We start from the raw sequence: 8235 nt of genomic DNA on the forward strand, positions 1-8235 counted from the left end.
ATTATTCATTTCATCAAGCAACTCTCTTTGAGATTTAGCAAGTTGTTCTAACATAGTTTGAACCATAGAAGCATGCTTCCCTACACCTATAAAATCATTTTAAATTCTAAATAACAAGTCACTCAAGTGAGCAATCATGTCAGAATTGTATTTCAATTGTTTCATAACATTTGCATTTGAAGTGATCTTGCTTTCTAATGTTATTTCCAAACTCATAAAGGCATTGGCTAGGGTGCATATTGCGAGGATTGTCATTATCATTTAATTTCATTAGAGAATTTACCTCTGCCACCTCAGGAGGTGGTGGTGTATCAAGCCCATGTATTTCTTCAATAGGAGGTAAATTTTTGATATCCTCGGCTTTAATACCTTTTTCCTTCATTGATTTCTTTGCCTCTTGCATATCTTCAGGACTGCGATATAAAATACCCCTCTTCTTCGGAGTGGGTTTAAGCGGTGGTTCAGGAGAAGTCCAATCATCATAGTTTTTTCAATATGTTATTCAATAATTCTTTAGCTTGCCCAATAGTTCGTTCCCTGAAAACACAGCGAGCACAACTATCTAGGAAATCCATAGAAGTATTGGTTAGTCCATTATACAAGAAATCAAGTGTTTCATTTTTCTTACGAGGATGATCAGACAAATCATTAAGCAATTAGACAAGCCTCCCCCAAGCTTGTGGGAGACTCTCTTCTTCAATTTGCACAAAGTTAAATATTTCCTGCAAGGCAACTTATTTCTTATGAGCAAGGAAATATTTTTCAGAGAAGTAATAAATCATATCCTAGGGACTACGCACACAACCAGGAGCAAGAGTATTGTACCAAGCTTTAGCATCACCCTTTAATGAGAACATAAATAATTTGAGAATATAGTAATAGTGAGTTTTCTCATCATGAGAAAAAAGGGTTGCTATGTCATTCAACTTAGTAAGATGTGCCACAACAGTTTCAGTTTCATAACCATGAAAAGGATCAGATTCAACCAAAGCAATTAACTCTGGGTCGATAGAGAATTCATAATCCACATCATTGATAACCCACAAGTTTAGGGGATCACAACAGTTTTCGAGGGTAAAGTATTCAGTCCAAATTTATAGATTCGGCACAAGGGGAGCCAAAGAATATTTGAAGGTATTAGCAGCTGAGTTGTCAATTCAACCACACCTAGAGATCAATTATCTGCAGCAAAGTGATCAGTAGCAAAGTAGTTTGATAGTTTTGATAGTAGTAGTAGCAGCAATAGTAACAGTAATAGTGATATCAGTAATTTTGTAGCAAGTGTAACAGTGATGATAACAACAGTAACTTAGCAGTAACAATAATGCAAAGTTCGTAGGCATTGGATCGCTGACTTGTTGGATGATATTCATCATGTGACAGTTATAACCTAGGGCGATACGGCACTAGCTCCAGTTCATTGATATAATGTAGGCATGTATTCCGTAAATAGTCATACGTGCTTTATTAAAAGAACTTGCATGGCATCTTTTGTCCTACCCTCCCGTGGTAGCGGGGTCCATATTGGAAACTAAGGGATATTATGGCCTCCTTTTTAATAGAGAACCGGAACAAAGCATTAACACATAGTGAATACATGAACTCCTCAAACTATGGTCATCACCGGGAGTGGGCCCGGTTATTGTCACTCCGGGGTTGCCGGATCATAACACTTAGTAGGTGACTATAACTTGCAAGATCGTATCTAGAACATGAATATAATGATGATAACATAAACGGTTCAGATCTGAAATCATGGCACCTGAGCCCAAAGTGACAAGCATTAAGCATAGCAAAGTCATAGCAACATCAATCTAAGAACGTAGTGGGTACTAGGGATCAAGCCCTAACAAAACTAACTCGATTACATGATGAATCTCATCCAACTCCTCACCGACCAGCGAGCCTACGAAGGAATTACTCACTCCTGGTGGGGAGCATCATGGAATTGGCAATGGAGAAGGGTTGGTGATGATGAAGAACGAAGATCCCCCTCTCCGGAGCCCCAAACGGACTCCAGATCTGCCCTCCTGAGGAAGAACAGGGCTTGGCAGCGGCACCGTCTCATGGATCGTGATAATTCTTTCTCTCTTATTTTTTCTCTGAAAATAGGAATTTGTAGTGTCAGGGTTGAAGTCTGCGGGGCCACCAGGTGGGTACAACCCATCTGGGCGCGCTAGGAGAGGGGGGCGCGCCCTGGTGGGTTGTGCCCACCTAGGGGCCCCTCTCCGGTAGGTCTTGGCTCCAGAAATCTTATATATTATATAAAAATTCCTCGAAAAGTTTCATTCCATTCCGAGAACTGTTATTTCTGCACAAAAACAACACCATGGTAGTTCTGCTGAAAACAGCGTCAGTCCGGGATTAGTTTCATTCAAATCATGCAAATTAGAGTCCAAAACACGACGAAAAGCGTGAGAAAAGTTAGATACGTTGGAGACATATCAACTCCCCCAAGCTTAAACCTTTGCTTGTCCTCGCGCAATTCAATTGATAAACTGAAAGTGAGAAAGAAAAACTTTTATGAACTCTTTTGCTCTTGTTTGCATAAATAAGCTTAAACAGCACCCAAGTTTTCAGCCAACATTATAACTAACCATGTCAACAATAACTCTTAAATATTATAATGACTCATATCAATGACATAATCAGCTAGCGAGCAATAATAAGATATCTCAAACAGCAACACGCTGTCAAAACAACCATGATATAATATGACAATAATGGTATCTCGCTAGCCATTTCTGAGACCGCAAAACATAAATGCAGAGCACCTCCAAAGTTCAAGCAGCGACTAAACATTGTAATTCATGGTAGAAAAGATCCAGTCATGATGCACCCATCATTAGCTACACACAATGCATAAATCATGACCGTTGTGCTCTACTCAGTTTCTGGCTCTTGTTTTAGAGGGTGATGACACAACATAAAAGTAAATAGATAGTCCCTTCGCAGAGCGAAGCCGTGATTTGCAGAGGTGCCAGAGCTCAATTTTTTAAACAGAGATAAATGAAATTTTTAGACATGCACCCTTCTCATTTACTTCACAACCATCGGTTATCAGCATCTTCCATATTAAGCACGCTAGTGGCGGTTCCCAAGCAATAAAAGTAAATGTTTACTCCCCCTCCACCATCAATCACACTCCACGGCTTGTCCGAAATAATGGGTGCCGTCCATACCAACATCAGTCTCGGGGGAGTTTTGTTTAATTATTTGCATTTTTGAATTCGGGACTGGGAATCCCTATTACCGCCCATTTTCTCGTGCAATGGCGAGTGAATAAACACTCGACCTAAGAATAACCCGCTTAGCATGGAAGATATTGACCACCTCCTATCGTTCCATGAACGATCCAGGCACACAAAACGGATAATTTTTAGAAGTTTTTAGAGGTGGCACATGCAAATTTACTTAGGACGGTAGGGTAATACCGTATATAGGTAGGTATGGTGGACTCATCTGGAATAACTTTGGGTTCAAGGTTTTTGATGTACAAGCAGAATCCCCACTTAGTACATGCGAATGCTAGCTATTTAGATTGAGAAGCGGCCAGCTAGAGAGCAACAACGATCATAACTATGCATTATGTGTAAGTAACATTGGACACTAGCATGAGTAGGATATGAACACCATGAACATAAACATTACAGAGGCTATGATGGTTTTGATTCAACTACATGCATGAACATGTACCAAGTCAAGCTACTTGAACAATCAGAGGAGGATACCATATCATCATACTACATCACAATCATCTTAACGCTATGTTGATATCCAAGATAAATCATTATCAACTCCCAGCTACTTATGCATGGCATGAGAAACTATAATCTCTAATTGTCATTGCAAACATGTTTAATTATAATGGGTTGAATCCTGGATGCTAGGTTAAGCATATTTACACAAACAGAACAAGTCGAGTTCATACCGGTTTCTCTTTGCCACGGCCAGTTCATCGAATGTCGTCATTATTGCCTTTCACTTGCATGATCGAATGATATGAAAATAATAGTAGTGCAAGAGTGCCATGGACTAAGCTGGAATCTGCAAACATTTTATTCAACAAGAGAAGACAAAGTAAAATGGGTTCTTTATTAGTTCAACAAGTATTCATATGAGAGCCACTCAACATTTTCATCGTGGTCTTCTCCTCAGTACAACTCGAATAAAAAGGGAAAGAAATTGAGAGAAACACACTAAAATATTTTTGGAGTTTTTGGTTTTCTTTAGCAAGAAAATAAAAGGGAAAAACAAAAGACGAGAAAAACTATTTACACGGGAAAGCTCCCAACAAGCAAAAGAAGAACAAGGAAATCTTTTTGGATTTTATTTTTAGTACTACTACTAAGCATGCATAGAAAGTAAATTAACTACAACTAATTTTTTTGGTTTTTATAAAGTTTTTCAAACACACAAGAAGAAAGAAAGAAAATAAATCTAACCATGGATGATACAATGAAAAAGTGTGAACACCAACAAATGAAGTAAGTGGACATGAATGTAATGTCGGTGAGAGACACGTACTCCCCCAAGATTAGGCTTTTCGCCTAACTTGGTAGTCAATCAGTAGCCTGGATGGTAGTAGGGATCCTGAGGAGCAGGCATCCACTCATCCCACTGCTGAGGCTCCTCTGTAGCCTCTGCAGCAGCGTGAGCGTTGCAGTAGGTGATGATGTCTGCTGGCATAATCCGGTATCCGCCCCTGGCAGCAGAATCAAACAAAGCAGATGCGGGTAATGGAATAACATCACGAGTTTCAACGCTATAGACCAGGTTGTAAGGAATGGCAATGTCAGGACGATCATGTGCAAGAAAGTGATGGTGATCCATGGATGCACTTTCTAGGTAAACCTTAGTCAGAGGGTAATCGTGAGGGCATACCGCAACCTCAAAATGAGCTTCCAAACGAGTGGCAAAAATCCCACCATGTATTCTACCCTGGGATTTATTAAGATGCAGGCGATGAACCACGATAGCTCCCAAGCTATGTGTGTTGTTGCCTTCTAGTGCACTATGTAAAACAACAAGGTCTGGTGAACTAAGTGCACCTACCTTCTCCCTAGCAAGCAAGCATTTGGTAATAAAAAGTGCAAAGTAACAAATGGCGGGAAAATGTAAGCCAACGGCAGTGATGGCTAACACTCCTCTCTCATCACCCACTGCCAGAGTGCGATAAAAGGCCTCAAACTCAGTCGTCCTAGGCTCAGCCAAGCTCCCATCAGGTGGGATCATGCATATGTCACAAAACTCAGTAACTGGTATCTGATGGTTTTCAACATATAAATCAAAGCTCACTTCAGGAGGATTATTTCTAGGCAAGAAAGTAAAGCTCTGAACAAAGATGTTTGTGAGGATTTGGTGCTGGTCACACTCATCTGCGATGAAGTCGGTGAGGCCGACGTTTGCAACATATTGCATGAACTCCTCAAGAATTCCAGCCTCTTGCAGGAATGGGGTATGCGGCCATTCACACGGCCGTACCTCCGCCAACCTTCGGGGGTGGAGATCACTGTCAGAAGACTCCCCAATAACACCCTTGGAGTTCTTCTTAGAGCCAAACTTCCTGAAGATATTCATGTCCGCGTACAATTTTCTGAAAATAAAAATTTTGGAGTGACAAAAATTTGTCAACAAAATTTTGTAAGATTGACAGCAACTACTTATAGGGATACATAGAAGCCATACCAAGCATTCAAACTACTTAGAACACTAAGAATTCAACATGCAAGCACATCTACAATAGCACCAAGAGTAGCTAATTATTCAAAGTATAAACCACTAAAACAAAAACTAATTGGGCAAATGGTGGAGTCACATACCAAGCAACAATCCCCCGAAACAGTTTCAGAAACAGAGCTTCGAGCAAAGAGATCGAAATCTCTGGGTTTGACCTCAAGAACACGGGAGAGAGAGAGCAATGGGGATTTTTTTTCTGGAGGTAAGTGATGATGTGGGCTAAAGAGATAAGTGAGGGGGCCCATGTGGGGACGACAACCCACCAGGGTGCGCCCAGGTGGGTTGTGCCCACCTGGTGCACCTCCCTCTGATGTTTATTGCACCAAAAATTCTCAAATATTTAGAATAAAAAGTCATATTAAATTTTCGGGGCATTCCGAGAACTTTTATTTTGGGTCATTTTTTATTGCACGGGAAATTCAGAAAACAGACAAAACATGGCATTTTATTTTATTTAACTAATAAAAACAGAAAACAAAAGGTAGGGACAGAAGGTAGTTCTTACTAAATTCATCAACTTCATACCGTTCAAAAATGATCCATTAATAAGGTTGATCAAGTCTTATTAACAACCACTTTCGATTAGCATGAAACTGAAGAACTTTCATAAATCACTAAGTTGCCTCAGTGGGGATATGCATTTACCCAACAATAAGTATTTCATATTTCTTTTTGACATTAGGTATAGGTATTTGAAAACTTCCAATAGTGATTGTCGGAGATTTTTCAATAACATTAATACCGTTCACTTGCAATTGTTTCTTTGGAAAGTGCACTGTATGCTCATTGCCATAAATATGAAAAGTGGCCTTGCTTTTATTGCAATCAATAACAGCCCCTGCAGTATTTAAAAATGGTCTACCAAGGATAATCGACATGTTGTCGTCCTTGGGCATCTCAAGTATAACAAAGTTAGTCAAAATAGTAACATTAGCAACAACAACGGGCACATCCTCACAGATACCGATAGGTATGGCAGTTGATTTGTCAGCCATTTGCAAAGATATTTCAGTAGGTGTGAGTTTATTCAAGTCAAGTCTTTTATATAAAGAGAAAGGTATAACACTAACACCAGCTCCTAAATCACACAAAGCAGTTTCACATAATTCTTTTTGATAGAGCAAGGTATAGTTGGTATTCCCGGATCTCCAAGTTTTTTAGGTATACCATCTTTAAAAGTGTAATTAGCAAGCATAGTGGAGATTTCATCTTCCGGTATTTTTCTATTATTTGTGATGATGTCTTTCATATATTTTGCATAAGGAGGCATTTTCAAGATATCAGTCAATTGAGTATGCAAAAAGACTGGCCTCAGCATCTCAGCAAAGCATTCAAATTCTTCATCATCATTCTTTTTAGTTGACTTGGGTGGAAAAGGAATAGGTTTTTGAACCCGCAGTTCTCTTGCTTTACCGTGTTTTCTAGAAACAAAGTCTCTTTTATCATATCTTTTATTCTTAGCTTGTGGGTTATCAAGATCAATAGGTGGTTCTATCTCAACATCATTATCTGGTTCTTTATCATTGGTTGGTTGAGAGTCTTCATGAACCTCATCATTATCTTTTTCATTATTACTAGGTGAGTGTTCATTACTAGATTGAGTTTCAGCATCTGAGATAGAAACTTCATTATCATTATCAGGAGGGTTCTCTATTTCAGGTTCACTAGGAGCATGCAAAGTCCTATCATTTTTCTTTTTCTTTTTCTTTCTAGAAGGACTAGGTGCACTAGTGTTATTTCTTGTTCAATCATTTTTGGGTGTCCCTCAGGATAAAGTGGTTCCTGAGTCATTTTACCTCCTCTAGTTGCAACTCTAACAGCAAAGTCATGCATATTATTATTCATTTCATCAAGCAATTCTCTTTGTGATTTAGCAACTTGTTCTAGTTGAGTTTGAACCATAGAAGCATGTTTTCCAACACCTCTAACATCATTTGATATTCTAAATAACAAGTCACTCAAGCGAGCAATCATATCAGAATTATATTTCAACTGTTTCATAACATTTGCATTGAAGTGATCTTGTTTTCTAATGTAGTTTTCAAACTCATAAAGGCATTGACTAGGATGCATATTGTGACGATTATCATTATCAATGAACTTCATAAGAGAATTTACCTCTAGCACCTTAGGCATTGGTGGTGTATTAAGCCCATGTATTTCTTCAATAGGAGGTAAATTTTGAACATTCTCAGTTTTAATACCTTTTTCCTTCATAGATTTCTTTGCCTCTTGCATATCTTCAGGACTGAGATATAATATACCCCTCTTCTTCGGAGTAGGTTTAGGCGGTGGTTCAGGAATAGTCCAATCATCATAGTTTTCAATATGTTATTCAATAATTCTTCAGCTTGTCCAACAGTTCATTCCCTGAAAACACAACCAGCACAACTATCTAGGAAGTCCCTAGAAGCATCGATTAGTCCATTATAGAAGATATCAAGTATTTCATTTTTCTTAAGAGGATGATCATGCAAAGCATTAAGAGTTGTTGGC

This window comes from Triticum aestivum, chromosome 1A, assembly GCF_018294505.1.
Source record: "Triticum aestivum cultivar Chinese Spring chromosome 1A, IWGSC CS RefSeq v2.1, whole genome shotgun sequence".
Lineage (NCBI taxonomy): Eukaryota > Viridiplantae > Streptophyta > Magnoliopsida > Poales > Poaceae > Triticum > Triticum aestivum.